The sequence below is a fragment of the Prionailurus viverrinus genome, chromosome A2, assembly GCF_022837055.1.
Source record: "Prionailurus viverrinus isolate Anna chromosome A2, UM_Priviv_1.0, whole genome shotgun sequence".
Taxonomy (NCBI): Eukaryota; Metazoa; Chordata; class Mammalia; order Carnivora; family Felidae; genus Prionailurus; species Prionailurus viverrinus.
In genome coordinates, this window is record NC_062562.1 from 121,000,395 (window position 1) to 121,018,318 (window position 17,924).

The 17,924-nt window shown below is 45.4% G+C and overlaps 1 pseudogene; it reads right to left on the reverse strand.

Moving 5' to 3' along the window:
- Nucleotides 1–16,618: 16,618 nt before the first annotated feature.
- LOC125153774 (60S ribosomal protein L9-like) lies at nt 16,619–17,627 on the reverse strand (annotated as a pseudogene).
- Nucleotides 17,628–17,924: the final 297 nt, after the last annotated feature.

Here is a 17,924-nt window from a genome sequence, read left to right on the forward strand (position 1 = left end):
CAAGGGGAAAAAAGTCCTTCACCTACAAGGGAAGACAGATCAGGTTTGCAGCAGACCTATCCACAGAAACTTGGCAGGCCAGAAAGGAGTGGTGGGATATATTCAGTGTGCTGAATCAGAAAAATATGCAGCCAAGAATTCTTTATCCAGCAAGGCTGTCATTCAAAATAGAAGGAGAGATAAAAAGTTTTCCAGACAAAGAAAAATTAAAGGAGTCTGTGACCACTAAACCAGCCCTGCAAGAAATTTTAAGGGGGACTCTCTGAGGGGAGAAAAGATGAAAAAAAAAATATATATATATATATATGTACCAAAAGCAACAAAGATTAGAAAGGACCAGAGAACACCACCAGAAACTCCAACTCTACAAGCATCATAATGGAAATAAATTCGTATCTTTCAGTACTCACTCTAAACGTCAGTGGACTCAATGCTCCAATCAAAAGACATAGGGTAACAGAATGGATAAGAAAACAAGATCCATCTATATGCTGTTTACAAGAGACACGACCAAGTGGGAGTATACCTGGGATGCAGGCTGATTCAATATCTGCAAAACAATTAATGTGATTCATCACATCAATAAAAGAAAGGACAAGAACCATATGATCCTTTCAATAAATGCAGAGAAAGCGTTTGACAAAATACAGCATCCTTTCTTGATAAAAACCCTCAAGGAAGTAGGGATAGAAGGAACATACCTCAAGATCATAAAAGCCATATATGAATGACCCAACGCTAATATCATCCTCAATGGGGCAAAACTGAGAGCTTTCCCCCTAAGGTCAGGAACAAGACAGGGATGTCCACTCTTGCCACTGTTATTCCACATAGCATTGGAAGTCTTAGCCTCTGCAATCAGACAACACAAAGACATAAAAGGCATCCAAATCAGCCAGGAGGAGGTCAAACTTTCACTCTTTGCGGATGACATGATACTCTATATGGAAAACCCAAAAGATTCCACCAAAAAACTGCTAGAATTGATTCATGAATTCAGCAAAGTTGCAGGATATAAAATCAATGCACAGAAATCAGTTGCATTCGTATACACCAACAATGAAGCAACAGAGAAATCAAGGAATCGATCCCATTCACAGTTGCACAAAAACCCATAAAAAACCTAGGAATAAATCTAACCAAAGAGGTGAGAAATCTACACACTGGAAACCATTGAAAGCTTATGAAAGAAATTGAAGAAGACACAAAAAAATGGAAAAAGATTCCATACTCCTGGATAGGAAGAACAAATATTGTTAAAATGTCGATACTACCCAAAGCAATCTACATATTCAATGCAATCCCTATCAAAGTAACACCAGCATTCTTCACAGAGCTAGGACAAATAATCCTAAAATTTGTATGGAACCAGAAAAGACCCCGAATAATCTTGAAAAAGAAAACCAAAGCAGGAGGCATCACAATCCCAGACTTCAAGCTATACTACAAAGCTGTAATCATCAAGACAGTATGGTCCTGGCACAAGAACAGACACTCAGATCAATGGAACAGAATAGAGAACCCAGAATTGGACCCACAAACGTATGGCCAACTCATCTTTGACAAAGCAGGAAAGAATATCCAATGGAATAAAGACAGTCTCTTCAGCAAGTGGTGCTGGGAAAACTGGACAGCGACATGCAGAAGAATGAACCTGGACCACTTTCTTACACCATACACAAAAATAAACTCAAAATGGATGAAAGTTCTCAATGTAAGACAGGAAGCCATCAAAATCCTTGAGGAGGAAGCAGGCAAAAACCTCTTTGACCTTGGCCGCAGCAACTTCTTAACACGTCTCTGGAGGCAAGGAAAACAAAAGCAAAAATGAGCTACTGGGACCTCATCAAAATAAAAAGCTTCTGCACAGCGAAGGAAACAATCAGCAAAACTAAAAGGCAAGTGACAGAATGGGAGAAGATATTTGCAAATGACATATCAGATAAAGGGTTAGTATCCAAAATCTACAAAGAATGTATTAAACTCAACACCCAAAAAACAAATAATCCAGTGAATAAATGGGCAAAAGACATGAATAGACACTTCTCCAAAGAAGACGTCCAGACGGCCAACTGACACATGAAAAAATGCTCAACGTCACTCATCATCAGGGAAATACAAATCAAAACCACAATAAGATACCACCTCATACCTGTCAAGATGGCTAACATTAACAACTCAGGCAACAACAGATGTTGGCGAGGATGCGGAGAAAGAGAATCTCTTTTGCATTGTTGGGTGGGGATGCAAGCTGGTGTAGCCACTCTGGAAAACAGTACGGAGGTTCCTCAAAAAACTAAAAATAGAACTACCCTACAACCCAGCAATTGCACTACTAGGCATTTATCCACGTGATACAGGTGTGCTGTTTCGAAGGGACACATGCACCCCCATGTTTATAGCAGCACTATCAACAATAGTCAAAGTATGGAAAGAGCCCAAATGTCCATCGATGGATGAATGGATAAAGAAGATGTGGTATATATATATACAATGGAGTATTTCTCGGCAATCAAAAAGAATGAAATCTTGCCATTTGCAACTACATGGATGGAACTGGAGGGTATTATGCTAAGTGAAAAGAGTCAGTCAGAGAAAGACAAAAATCATATGACTTCACTCATATGAGGACTTTAAGAGACAAAACAGATGAACATAAGGGAAGGGCAACAAAAATAATATAAAAACAGGGAGGGGGACAAAACATAAGAGACTCTTAAATATGGAGAACAAACAGAGGGTTACTGGAGGGGTTATGGGAGGGGGGATGGGCTAAATGGGTAAGGGGCATTAAGGAATCTACTCCTGAAATCATTGTTGCACTGTATGCTAACTAATTTGGATGTAAATTTTAAAAAATTAAAATTAAAATTAAAAAAAGAAGATAATAGAGATAGCCACTAGGAAAAAAAAGAATTTGGGCAGGATAGAGCAGAAATGTATTTTTGCCACATTGTTAAGAGGTGAGAATTTGTCACAGGGATAGGAATAACCTCCATGTTTGGCAAAGCAGCTGGTCAGAGATTAATAGGAAAGCCTATGAACAAGCTCAAAATGGTATTGGGGCCTGAGAAACAGCAAAATAAAAGTACATACTTGAATTTAAAAAAAAAATTTTTTTCAGGGTTAAATTTGTAAATTCCCTTAATGGCCACCAGAGGGCATCAGCCACCCAGAGCATTTAACTACCGAATACCCAGAACTTCAGGCAAATGCTCCGCTTCTACCTTGAAGATGTTTCTGCTTACATTGGCTAGGTTTTTTTCTTTTTAAATTCCATTAAAATTTTCTAAAGGGTCATGATTGAACTCCTCCATACTTACCAAATTTAACAATGCCTTGCTAAGTATTTAGTGAGTTATTGTTATTGTCATTCATGCGCCACTGAAAAAATTAGCCAATCCTCCCTGTGGTATTCTCGCTGACAAATACAACCTTACTCAGGTTTTTCCATTTACTATCAGTCCAATCCAGGGCTATCACATCATTTTCAAAAGTGCTTCAGCCTTAAGTTGCTTAATTCAAGCATAGGTGAATGCGTCTTAATTGTAAACACATCACAACTTTTTTATTCTTATATTTTTTGTTAAATATGTATTACCATATAGACCCCCTAATAAAAAGTATTTTTGTGAAATATACACATTATATATAATTTTTAATTGAATTGAGGGATATATCCTGGAAAAGGTATATTTCCATAGTTATCATCATCACAAAGGCAGAATTGTGGCGGATATTAGGTTTGTTATCACTCACAAACATTCGAGTATGTTCGTGCCAAGCACGAGTGGATAACTTTCTCTACCGAGTAGTTCACAAATGCAGCTGAGGGGGGTTGCATTGAATTTCCTTAAATTTCCGTGAATTCTATGCATCTTACAGGTAAATATATAAAAATTACTTTTATTTAAACAGGAAATAGGCTTTCTGATATTTATTTCCTAAGCCGTATTTATGAAAATTCAAAGACAAGTGAGTAGTGAAGGGCATTACGTCCTTATGCCACACGGTGGCGCTATTTCATCGATCTGAGAAATGTTTTAGCGACCTGTTCCAGACAACCACACTGAAAACAAAACTGTGTATATGAATCGCCTTCTCTGTATTACTCCAATTTGAGAGGATCCAGTATTTAGCATTTAGAATTCATTTCCATAGCCTATCTATACAATAAAGCAGCACCAGGATGCAAATGCAAGAAGTATGTGGAAGCCATTGCTGAAATGTAGGTTGTCTGTGAAATTATGCACATAATAGTAACTAATGCTATTGACTTTCATAGTAATATTTCATCGCTCTCCCCGAATGTACAAGGCATTTTCACTTTCATTATTACATTTGTTCTCCACGTGATCCGGTGAAACAGGTAAGGGAGCTTTTATTCCCCATTTTACGCCTAAGGAAGCTAGAATGTTAAGAAGTTAAGTGGCTGTTCTTAGCATCCAAAGACTGTAAAATCTTCTGCAGCGCTGAGGAGTTTTTTGGGGTCCTAACACCTAACTGATGCCTATGAGAGAGTTTAACGCCCGCAGGGACTTCACCTAAGCCACTTCCACACTCTGACTCTGGAAGGCTCCCCACCCCACCCAGGAGGATATGGCTGTACCCTAAGGTCTCCATTCATTCCCCATTGGCCAGCGCAGACTGGCATCCAAAACGCTGATCGTGAAGAGACCACAGCTTCCACAGCCACAGAATCCCCAAGGAGACTGTCTTCCATCCCGGAAATATGAAATGATTTATTATCTGTACCCTCCCTGCAGCCATGGAGCTAAAACTTTCGTCCTGTATCTAGTCTCTCATGATAGGGGAACTGCAGCAAACAAAATACCGTCCTCTCATTTCTTATTCATAGAGAAGGCAATGTATAATATGATTACATGCGTGATGGATTGGATCCGACAGACAGTATAAAAGGCAAGCCGGAGAACATTAACTAGGGAATGGATTTTTCACTGATAGTCAACGTCTCCTGCAGTCAACAGTGAAGGGAGGTGGGGGTGAGGCAAATTCAGAGAGACGCACAAATAACTTTCAAGATCAAACTCTAAAATAAATTCCTCCATCAGGCGAAGGCTCATTGTGTGTTTGCTCTACGCCAGGCACTTGGCCGTGTGCACTATAAACTTCATCTTCTTTGATTACCCTTGTTTTACAGACACGAAAAAAGAGGTTCCAAAGGGGCGCCTGAGCGACTCAATCGGTTGGGCGTCTGACTTTGGCTCAGGTCACGATCTCAAGGTTTGTGGGTTCGAGCCCCGTGTCGGGCTCTGTGCTGACAGCATGGCACTTGCTGCTGCCTCTCTCTCTGCCCTTCCCCTGCTTGCTCTCTCTCTCTCTCTCTCAAAATAAATAAATAAACTAAAATAAATAAGTAAATAAATAAAAGAAGCGACCTTCTCAATACACGTCTCTTCTCTGAGGAGAGTTCTCGCACACTTAGAGCGGCTTCGATAAGATAGCCGATAATAAGCCAAAAGGGTAACATTGCCACAGGCACCGTATGGCTAGAGACAGCATCTAGACTTTACTGCTCTCATTTTTTTGACATTTGGCTAACATGAATCAACCGATTCTATTAACCCCTGATGACCAGTCATGTATTATTTTGCCTCATCCAGCTCCTCCATTGCAGGGATTAAACATTCCTGAACAATTCAACTGCCGGTCATGGAAGTTTCCAGCAGCCTCTGTCTTCTTTGTCACACAGTAGCCCCCTCCAGTCATCTTGGGGGCCATGTCTATAGAGCCGTAAGTGCCGATGAGATCCGTGGATCTGAGGATGGGTAATTCGCCTGCCAGGCCGAACTTGTTGGCCCAGACTGAGTTCACCATTTGTCGCATCGACCAATTCCTTCTTGCTCATACTGTCAAGTTCACATCTACCTCCACAGAGATCATCTTTCCTTTTAGGTAGTATCTATCACCAGACTATTGGGGCTCAGGCTCCTGTTACCTTGGGGTCTTGGGGTCAAACCGAGTCAAGTGACAAGAAGTAAAGAAGGTGAAGCGGGGCACCTGGGTGGCTCGGTTGGTTAAGCTTCCGACTAGTCTCAGGTCATGATCTTGCGGTGGGTTCGAGCCCCGCGTCCAGCCCCGTGTGGGGCTCTGTGCTGACAGCTCGGAGCCTGGAGTCTGCTTCGGATTCTGTGTCTCCCCCCCCCCCCCCCCTCTGCCCCTCCCCTGCTCATGCTCTGCCTCTCAATAATAAACGTTAAAAAAAAATGTTTTTTAGGGGCGCCTGGGTGGCGCAGTCGGTTGGGCGTCCGACTTCAGCCAGGTCACGATCTCGCGGTCCGAGTTCGAGCCCCGCGTCGGGCTCTGGGCTGATGGCTCAGAGCCTGGAGCCTGTTTCCGATTCTGTGTCTCCCTCTCTCTCTGCCCCTCCCCCGTTCATGCTCTGTCTCTCTCTGTCCCAAAAATAAATAAACATTGAAAAAAAAAATTTTTTTTTTAAAAAAAAAATGTTTTTTAAAAGCTTTATAGGATTACTAATCACACAATGTCACCTATTGAGTGAAAGCCATTCGAGTAGTCTCTAGTTCCCTGAAATTTCACTCGGCTTACCAAAGCTCTTGAGACGACAAGTACATGCATTTACAGGGCGGCCTGTCACATCCCGTTAACTAAACGGTCCGGAGCTGGGTGAGAAGAACAGACGGGCACCTGCAAAGTAGCACACTCTCCACTTGGGAGGAAAGACATTCCTGGGAAGTTTTTGAGGCCAACTCGGAAACAGCACCAACAAATCATCCATATTTTTTCCGCTGAATCATTTCTAGTTTTCACGTGGCAGCTCTCTTCTGGGCATTCATAAAACGCTTCTTGTCAGATGTTTCTAGTGACAGGATGCTCTTTCTATTCCAAATGGAAACAGCTTTGAATTCCCTCCTCAAAGAAGAGGCCTAGTCTGCTGGCAGGAAAGACCCAGGGGTCATGGGTGCCGGAATGTGCGGGAGTGGGGTTGCAGGAAGACGGGTGGGGCTCGGAGAGGAGTGGGGCGCCGCTCTCGGGGGGAGGGGGGGGGCGTGGCGAAGCCGGAGGGTCACCATTCGGCTAAGCCAGAAGCTGCAGTTGTCCTATGAACCCCACCCACCTCCCCAGCAAGTCCCCTGCTTGACTTCGGTCTTAAAAAGCCATTTTATTAGAGCCTTTCTTCTGTGTGCTACGAAACAAAGTGCCCGCTAGGGGGCAGTATGGTGCAAGACATGAACTCCGCCCGTTAGGAGGTGAAGTAACATAGTAAAATCGCGTTGTAAAGTGCAATGAGTATGCTTTCCAAGCTCTGTTCACCATAGCCATACACTCCCCGAAATATCAGAAATTAACTGGATGAGGGGCGTGTGGGTGGCTCCCTCGGTTAAGCCACGGACTCTTAATTTGGCTCTGGTCATGATCCCAGGGTCTTGGCATCCAGCCCCTTCCTCCCTCAACCCTCCCCCCCCCCAGACCCCCCCAACGTCTGGCTCTGCGCGGTAGTATGCAGCCTGCTTGGGATTCTCTCTTCTCTCTCTCTCTCTCTCTCTCTGCTGTGCTCTCTCTCCCTCTCTCTCTCTCTCTCTCTCTCAAAATAAATAAGCACTTAAAAATGAAATGAAGCCTGGAGCCCGCTTAGGATTCTGTGTCTCCTCCTCTCTGCTGTGCTGAGCAACTCCATACATAAAGTACTGTATGCAAATCCCCTTTTTTTTTTTTTTTAGGTTCTGAGACTTGTAAGAAATTTTAGGGATACTGGGGGAACAATTCAGGTTGAGGAACCCTGGTCCAGAGCGACTGTGGCTTGTAGATGATTTTCCACAAAACAAGGGTATAATCTAGTCCTGAGGCACTTAAGACCAGACACTCTTCTTGTCGCTAGGCGTCCCCTATGCACAGGGTGTCTTTGCCGGAAACAGACCCGTCAGGTTGATTGGACTATGTTAAGGCGGCTGCATCTCTCTTTCTTACGCCTGCCAGCACAGCGTCCTGTCCAAACAGGAGACCCGTTTACCCCAAGGCATTGGCCCTAAGATGTCTGAACTCAGGATGCCCTTCATGTCCCCAGCAAAGGTGTCACCAGCTGCCCCATCACCACACTCAGACCCATGGTTCCTCGACTGACAGATGTGGATTCCCTATCCCTGCCCTTGCTGGTGTCCAGGCAATGGTCTGGGGCACCAGCTCCACCCTAAGGCACTTGGGTCTTTGGGGGACCTTGTGTCCACCACTTACCAGCTGTATGACCTGGGCTGGGGGGTGGTAATGGCCCTACCTCCTGAGGCTGCTGGGAGGAGCAAAGGTGTTCATGTACCTAAAGCCTGGTAGGTCCATAACAATATGAAGCATTTCCCCTTCTCCCACACCGTGTGATCCATGCTGTTTCTTCTCTAAAAGGACTCCACTCCGGTACATGTGCAACATCTGTCATTGTCTCATGTTTTTTAATCTTCAAAAAAACTACTTGTTTTGTAGGACTCACTATGACATTCCTCATCTTATTATTTGCACTTGTAACTCCCTTGCCTAGAGACGCTGCAAGGTAGTGACTCCAAGATCTGGACCCAGACTGCCTGGGACTGAACACCTGCCTGCGTCTTTCTAGATACCGGATACCGAAGAACGCATTCAACCCCCCTGTGCCTCAGTTTTCCCATCTCTAAAATGGGCATGATAACGGTACTCATTTTTAAAAGATTAAGTTAATTAATACTGCTAAAGTCCCTGGCACACAGGAAGTATGAAGTAAATGGAAGCAGCAGTGATGAGGTTAATACTGTTTTCCCCCAAATGCGCTAGAATAACAAATGAGGGGATGGCTGAGGCTAAACATAGAGTCCAGGAACTCCGAGGTCATCTGTCCCCTGTGGGCAGGCTTGATGGGAGAGCGCCCTTTGCATCTATGAACATTCAGAGTTCAGGAACTGCACATTTCGTCCAATTCTCTGAGTTTCCCAAGAAGAAAACTTGCTCACAAGGCACTCGGTGCTACATGCCACGGAGCACCAGGACCTTGGGCTGGACCCAGGGCTTGCCGCCTGTCCCCTCCATTCAGCGAGTTGAGTCGGTAATGGCTGTATTGATTGTACTGATTGTTATGAGCCTTCTCCACAACTTGCAATCCGGCTTCCCCACATCCTGAAACGGCCTTATGATTCTTATCAACGTGGCCCCCTGAGTACATCTCACGCCTCAAGAGGCACTAGATTCAAAGTACCTAGAAAACATTAGCTGGGTTTTTTTCCCCCTTCTACCCGTGGGTTTTACCTTAAATAGAATACCATCGACATCACCGAAAGAAAAATTAAAAGGAACCAAAATCAAACAGTGAACACAAACCAACGAGGACGTGACAGAATTTGTCTGGGAAAATCAGCGGTCGTTCAAGGCTTACTGCAATAGCACCTCGGGGTTTCCCAAATGCGTTGTGTGCGTTGGATTGGAACTGTTGGTTTATTTCTCAGTCTCTCCTTTCTCTGAGATCTTCGGGGTGGGGGTGGGGGTGGTAATCATCATCTCTGTGCTCTTCGCACCAGGCACACCACACAGCTACTATTTATTCCTGCCTTGGAGAGTGATGTTGACCCAGTCCGATGAGGGCAGCGTGTCCTAGAGCATGGCAGGTGGACGCCTGGTGTCCACTGGGAGTTTTTGGGTGGAAAGAGATGATTTTAGACAGCGCACGGCAAGGTGTTAAGCAAAACCTGCACTCCTATAATGAGAAAGTTATTCCCGCTTCAGTGATCCTGCAATCTTTCTGATTCCTTCGGAAATCAGAGAGGGCTCTCCATGTGGTGCGAATATGCCTTCAACACCTGTATCTCTCGCTGTCTCCCCCCTGCACCCCCAACATCTCTTGCGCAAGGAAATCAATGTAAGAATCAGAGTGTTCAGCAGACAAAAATACCCTCGTAGAATGTAACACGTTGTTCTCGTTACCTCTATTTATGACCATCTCTTATTCACAGCAAGCGATAACACCAGCTTTCCATTTCCGTCCCACTGGCGGGGCGTTGTGCAAAGCAAATACCTTACGTGCCTCACGCCCACTTCCACGCCCCTTTGCAGTTAGGCGGGGCCGCGGGACAGCTCATCACCAGCAAAACGCGAGCAGAAACAACTGACCTCCCTTCTGGGCTCAGAACTCCTAAGCCAGTGTGCAGGCCTTCTGCCTCTCTCTCTCGTGCCTCCGTGACCCTGGATGCCACAGTCGGGGAGGAAAGACGTTCCCTCCGCCCTCCTTGGTTCAATAGCTGAGTCTACAAAGTAAACTGACAGCAGGCAGATGAACGGAAGTAAAGGCATACACATGTGTTCATTTTAAATAGTACGTGCACGGGGCATCACAAGAAAAAACATGAATACCCCCGCCTCAATGAGAGTTCATGTGTCATCTTAACAGGGGAAGCGGGGGAAGGGCAACTCAGGGGAGAGTCAATGATATTTAGGAAAGATGAATGAATGGGCCTTTGGAAGAACAGACGGGAGACGTGATCGTTTGTGACCCAGTTTGCCTGGGTGTGGTGTTCGCATCCAGTCTCCTCTCCTGCGATTAGAATCGAGCTTTCCTGGCTCTCGGGAAGGAGGGTTAGGATAACTGAGTCCTTCTGGAACCTAGGTCGTTAGGCAAATAAAGAGAATTCAGAGTAAGCCTGGTCTGTCCCCGCATTTGCTGTTTTTCAAAGGCCTTCAACTCAAAATCAATATACCAAAGCGGCACATGGTGGGGTAGCATGTCCTGAATGTCTTCACCACATCTTGAGGCGGTGGCATTACAAAATGGAGGGAGCCTGGATGTCAGGGCCATTGGCTAAGACTCCCCTTCAAGGAAAGCGGCCCTGCACAGTCGTCGGACTCACGTTGGATGTCACGCAAATGAAAAATAAACCTTTGCTCTGCTAAAGCCATTGAGATACCAGGGTTTATTATTTCAGCAAACACAATGATTGAAAAAAGTTTTTAATCATAAAAGGAAGGCACTCAAAGAAAATGTCGACTAAATAATGGTCGAGGGTGTAACAAAAATTGGAAAAGTGTTATTCAAATGCCACGTTAGTGTTGTGCGGTCTTCGAGCTGATCTTCCAGAAGAGGAGAAAGCCAAGGCTTGGGGGCTCTCACTAGGTCCCCCTGAGAGACCAGGACCAGGCTGCGGTCAAGTGCAGCCTCGGGCTGCGAAACACAACTAAGGGAAGGAGTTTCAGGCATCACATCTGAGCCTCCGGAGTCCTTGGAAGCTGGCTGGATTCACCACCTTTAACAAGAGGAAGTAGCGTAATTAGAATTAGGGGCTGAGAGATAAGACTTAACATTATCTGCTTTTTCAGGAATAGAGTTATGTGCTCTTCCTTTTCTTTTATGAAGCTTGGCTTCCCTAAGCTCTATGCGTAGTATGAATTGCAGGTGTGAGTCAGTACCAGGTACTTCAAGGCCAAATTTTCCCTTTCCAGCCCTCGTGGTCTGACTCGAAGCCCAAATCATCTGTTCATTCTCATTATACCAGCTATGGAAATGGATGCACGCATATTTTCATCTTGGGGAGGATTTACTGTATTGATCAAATACTATACTTCAAATACTATACTGTTTCGAAGTTGGAAACAAAGCCTACGGGGTTGATTGCTTCCAAATAAATTCCCTTCCCCAAAGAAGGGTCCGGGTGGGATTGATCTTAAGCCTCAGATAGGTCTGGGACCCAGTGACAACATAAAACACAAAACTAGTCCCACTCCAATACTCGTTTAGCTGTTTGCCTTTGAGCAAGTTGCTTTATCTCTCTGTCCTGTGTTTTCCACGCCCCAAATGGAAGTATTAATGGTTACCTCCATGAGGTAACTAACACTGTTGTGAAAGCAGACGCGGGACGTGGCAGTTCTGTGCAAATTGCATCAGTATCAGCTAATATATTGTGAGTTCTCACTACATAACAGACACTATACTGAGCCCTCGACGCGCTTTAAGTAATTTAACCTTCAGAGGAGGCAAATGCAGCAACCATTATGTTATTCCCTTTCACAGACGAGAAGACCATGGCTTAGTTGGAAAGAGTGAGTAACTTCCCAGAAGTTACTACGTCACTCCGTTACTGAGGGCCGGGATCCGAACTCAAAGTCAGCTGTGTGTGGGCTCGGAACCCTCGGCCATCACACTTCCTCGACCCCAGAGAGGATACAGTGCTAGGGAACGCAAAGCGTAGATTGTCATTGGCCCCCTGATGTGATCCTTCGGACTGTCACCCAACGCCAGGTTTTTAATCTATGTCACAGAGGGTTAATGTGAATAATCGGAATAGGGCGGGAGTGGACAGGCGACAGCAAGCACTGCCAGAGAGCACCAGGCTGCTTAGCAACCAGAGAAAACAAGCTGTGCTCTAGAAGGAAGGGAAATGAGCTTCAGGGGTGGGTGGGAGGAAGGAGGGAGAGAGGGGGAGGAATTGGGTCCTGCCAAATCTGGGAGGGTGTGAGCGGCGACGGGGCATTGGCCCTTGGAAGCGGCCAGAGAATCTTCTGGGGAGGACCTGCCCATGGTCAAGTTCTTTCTGGTGAGGCAAGAAAGGCTCTGCCAGGCGGTTCCCATCCTGGGGTCTCTTTAGCTCTCTCTCCCCAGCCCTGTGGATCCCGTATAGGTGATAGCGGGGTTTTTGAAAGTTTAAACTTGAATATTAATTCACTTAACTAATCCGAATACCTTCTCTTTATTGTTGCCTGGTCACTATGCTTATGAAATGGGAGGGCCAAGAAAATGAAAGGGTGTTTAGACTGCCGGTAGGTGGTGAACAGAGAGGCCGGCTTTAAAGGGCCTGGACGGTGTAAGCATGGCCTGGGGATGGGCCCCAGAGAGAACGCAGCTCTCCTAAGCCAGCATTTACTGAGACCCCAAGAGGAGAAAATTCTAGATTCTTAAGAAAGTTCCAGTGAAGCTCCACTCATCCAGGAAAAGAAGTCTGGGCCGTTTCAGACTTCCATCTACAATTTCTGAGAAGGTAAAATGGATACACGCAGGCCTCTTTCTTCAGTGGGGTTTATTTCTGTTCGGTTATACACTTAGAGAGTACAGAGAAGCTCTACCCATCCCCTCCAAACACCTCCGTGAAAATTTTATCGCATTTTAAGTAATCATTATTGTTAATTTGTTAGGGGTGGTTATGTTAAAAAAAAAGGGGGGGCATTTTGAAGAAGGATAAAACGATATGCCGTCTCTGGAATATGCTTTAAAATAATTCAACAAAGAATAATAAAGAAAAAGGAAATGATGCAAGTCATTAATAATTGTTAAGCTGAGTGATGAATCTACGAGGCTTGTATTATTCCTACTAACGTACTGGTCCTGTTATTTTTATGTGTGTTTGAGATTTTTCATGAAAAAGAAAATGTGTTCACGGAACGGACTCCAAAAACCTTGCAAATGTGCCCAGGATGTTATTCCTTCCGTGTAAGTAACTTCAAAACATCTGTAAATTCCAGCCAACTCTTCATGCCCCAGATCTCTCTGTGCTTTAACACTTTGTGAAAATTAATCAATCGGATGACATTGCGATTCAATGTGAGGAATTAGGACAACGACGAATTAAGGAAGCGTTTGTTTTTGGAAGACAGCATACAGGCTGGGTACCAGGAAGCTGACACTTGTAGATGTGCGGAAACTACACGGTGGGCTTGGGGGAAGTTGGTGAGAAGGGCTTCTCAGAGGCATTCTCTGGTGGAAATAACAAAGAGCCATGTATGGAAGACCAGGATATCTGGGCACTAGCCTGGTCCCTGCCACTAACTAGCTGTGTGTCTTTGGATAGCTCATTTACATATACATTCCTCAAACATCGAAAGCACCAGGATAGGGGAAAAGACACAAGTGGCACTATCTGGTGTTGCTTAGCATTTCTTGGGGGGAGGCTGCGGACTATAGAAGCCCCGTTCAGCGCGGCTCAGTATTGAGTGTGCACCGCGGGAAGGCATTACGGAGTTGTAGAGGCTCCAGGAGGAGGCAGACAGAGAGAGAAGAGCGGGGCACAGGTAGAAAGGGGAGGGAGGGACCACACGTGCAGATTTGGGGAGGTGTGCGTCATATATCTGTGCGCAGGGGCTTTTTAAGGATGTGGCATGGAGAGAAGTAGGCTTGACTGTTGCACTTGACAGTTCATTCAACAAATAATGATCCAGCCCTTAGCACGTACTGGGCAACATGTAAGGGACCGGGACACAGCCGGGAACAAGGTAGAGAAAGTCCCCACCTTGGCAGAAATCACATGGGTGCAGGGGAAGGAAAAAACAATAAAGAGGACAGCTGAAGACGGAGTATGGGAACAAGAGGTGTAGAGAACTGGGGGTTGGGAGAAGCCAAGTGAGAGGCCTGTTGGGGAGCGGAAGGGAGAGGGACCCCCTGTTCTGATTTACACAGAGGGAAGAGCTCTGGGCGGTGCATGTTTCAGTGGGCCTCCTACTAACTGTGCTTGGTGCTTGATCGCGAGTCTTACTGCTGGGTGACACAGGACAAGCCCATGCCCAGGGCTGCCAGTGGTCACCTTGACACATGAAGCGTCATTCCTCATGCTCGTGGCTGGAGTCTCTTTCCATGTGTCCCAGCAGCGTGGCTTCACTCCACCGGGGAGGACAGACCTCACATCACCGGCTGGAAATCCTTCTTATTTTATTTTATTTTATTTTATTTTATTTTTCAACATTTATTCATTTTTGAGAGACAGAGAGAGACAGAGCGTGAGTAGGGGAGGGGCAGAGAGAGAAGGGGACACGGAATCCAAAGCAGGCTCCAGGCTCTGAGCTGTCAGCACAGAGCCCGACGCGGGGCTGGAACCCACAGACCACGAGATCACGACCTGAGCCGAATGCTCAACTGACTGAGCCACCCAGGCGCTGCCCCACCCCACCCCACCCCCGCTTCTTATTTTAAAAGAAGCACCTGATCGTAAAACACACATCGCAAAAAAATTTCACAGTGGAAGAGAGAGCCATCGTGTCCTTTAATTAGCCAAAGAGCCATGTTCTGTTTCCTGGTGCAGGTTGGTTGTACAGCATTTGTAGCTGTTCTGCTCCATTAGCCTAATTTGTTTTCAGATATAAATTAAAGCTGCTGTCCCAAACCCACCGCGCTGCCTTTTCACAGAAACACCCCGTTCTGTGTTTAATGAGTTAGCAGGCTTTGGAGATGCGGAGGATATTTCTTTGATTTAATAGTCGAGCTAAAAAGGAAGAACTGCCCACTGGAGCACAAAAATAATTAAGCAGTATTATACAGAGTGTCACATGCAAAAGCCACGGGCCTGGGGCAGGTCAAGTGTTTAACTGCTTCTTGATGTGGCATTTGCCATTGCACACTCTGCATCAGAGAGCACGAGGCCACTGGGTACGTCCAACCAGGATCCCACTGCCCCGGGTCATATCTAGGAGTGCTAAAATATCAGGAATCACCCTGAGGTGCCAATAGCCACCTGGGCTGGTGCATGTGGGAGACTAAACCCCCTCCGTTGCTGTTATTGCCAAGGATGGCAGAAAGTCCCCTTCTCCTGACACGTCTTTCTACTTGTCTGTCTGGCTGCCACAATCACTACCATTTTCTGATGGTGGTGATCGTTGAGTTAGGACAATGCCTCCTGACTAGGGATCAGCTGAACTGGCTACATAATTTGTGGGACCCAGTGCAAAATGAAAATGTGGAGCCCCTGGTCCAAAAAGTAGGGGAAAAGTGCAGTTATGGAACTGAAGTATAAAGTGGTTTTTTTTTTTTTTTTCCGTCTTCCCCAGTGTCTCCCTCAACGAGTCATGGTATTTTTTATTTGCTCTGTAATGCCTTGCCCAGTAAAGGAAACAAAATTTTTTTAATTGTTAGTGTGAATTTTGCAATGCCAGTTCTAAAGGCAAATAGAGGGGCGCCTGGGTGGCGCAGTCGGTTAAGCGTCCGACTTCAGCCAGGTCACGATCTCGCACTCCGTGAGTTCGAGCCCCGCGTCGGGCTCTGGGCTGATGGCTCAGAGCCTGGAGCCTGTTTCTGATTCTGTGTCTCCCTCTCTCTCTGCCCCTCCCCCGTTCATGCTCTGTCTCTCTCTGTCCCAAAAATAAATAAACTTTGAAAAAAAAAAAAAAAGGCAAATAGAAGCGTATTTAACTCAGGGCACCTGGGTGGCTCAGTCGGCTAAGCCTCTGACTCCTGATTTCAGCTCAGGGCTTGATCTCATGGTTCGTGGGTTCAAGTCCCATATCAGCCTCCATGCTGACAGTGCAGAGCCTGCTTGGGATTCCCTGTCTCCCTCTCTCTCTGTCCCTCCCCTTGCATCTCTCTCTCTCTCTCTGTCTGTCTCTCAAAAATAAATAAATAAGCATTAGAAAAAAAAGAACTCTAGAATATAAAATAATAAATAAAATAAAAACGAAGTGTATTTAACTCATCTATGAAATCACCGAAGTTACATAATTTGCATTTCATAGCCTGTGCATGCATATGTATTTTGTTCTTACCAGAAGAGTGTAAATCCTGTGGGAAATAAACTCAGTTTGCTTCTTCTTTTTTTTTTTATTGGTTTAAAAAAAAGCTCCAAATCAATACAGCTTTTATTGCATCTTTAAAATATCACAAATAAGTCTGAAAACTCATCTGGCATCTTGTTATTTCTGTAGCTGGACAACTTAGATCTTATCCATCAGTCTGCTGAACTGTTCCTTTTTCAGAAACATACAAACCATCCCCAAATTTTCCTTGTTTTTTACTGTTGTGGCTTGCTGAATCAAAGCAGCTGAGTTTGCTACAGTTTCAATGTCATTTCCTTCAAGAATTAACTCATCTGTCTGGGCTTGAGATGCTGAACAAACAACACCTGGCTTCAGCCGAGGTCTCTGGATGTATTTTTTTAATGTTTATTTTATTTTATTTATTTATTTTTTTTCAACATTTATTTATTTTTTGGGACAGAGAGAGACAGAGCATGAACGGGGGAGGGGCAGAGAGAGAGGGAGACACAGAATCGGAAACAGGCTCCAGGCTCTGAGCCATCAGCCCAGAGCCTGACGCGGGGCTCGAACTCCCGGACCGCGAGATCGTGACCTGGCTGAAGTCGGACGCTTAACCGACTGCGCCACCCAGGCGCCCCTAATGTTTATTTTTGAGGGAGAAAAAGAGAGCACTGCAAGCGTGAGTGGGGGAGGGGCAGAGAGAGAGAGCCAGGACAGAGGATCCCAAGCAGGCTTTGTGCTGACAGCAGAGAGCCCCACGAGAGGCTCAGACTCACAAACCCTGAGATCATGACCTGAGCCAAAGTCTGATGCTTAACAAACTGAGGCACCCAGACGCCCCAATTTTTACCCGAGAAATTCTGGATTTCAACAAGAGAACCATTCTCCTGAGTAATGACATTAACAGGGAGATGAGCATACACAGACCTCATCTGGTAAAGGAAGCCCAATGTAGAGTCCTTGACCATGGCCTGTAGGTGACCACAGATAGTGAGAACAGTAGACAGTTCTTTTCCATTTCCACTATTTGTCAACTCAGAGCCTCTTCTTTTTCTTTCCGAGGAGACTGACTTCTACTGAGGAACCCTCCACAGGGTTCTTCGGGGGCCCTTCACAGTAATCGTGGGTCCCTTTAGAGTGCTGTTGACATTTTCTGGAAGGTCAACAGTCTGATTGCTGAGAAGGGACTTCATTCTTGCAATAGATACAGCAAAGAGCTAATCTCAACTTGCTTCTTAATCACGCACCTTCTACCAACGCTGTGTGCCTTCAGCTCACTGAGGAATAGGAAAAAAAAAAAGGGACTCTGGGCTGGCCTGTCTTTCCTTTCCTTCCGTGTCCAAGACAAGTGATTCCTAACACAGTCAACAGTAATTTGTCAGTGTTAGTTTCTTAGTTTTGACAAATGGACCATGGTTGTGTAAGATCTTCACATTAGGTGGAAATAGATGGGAGGAAGTATACGGGCTCTCTCTTCATCATCTTTACAA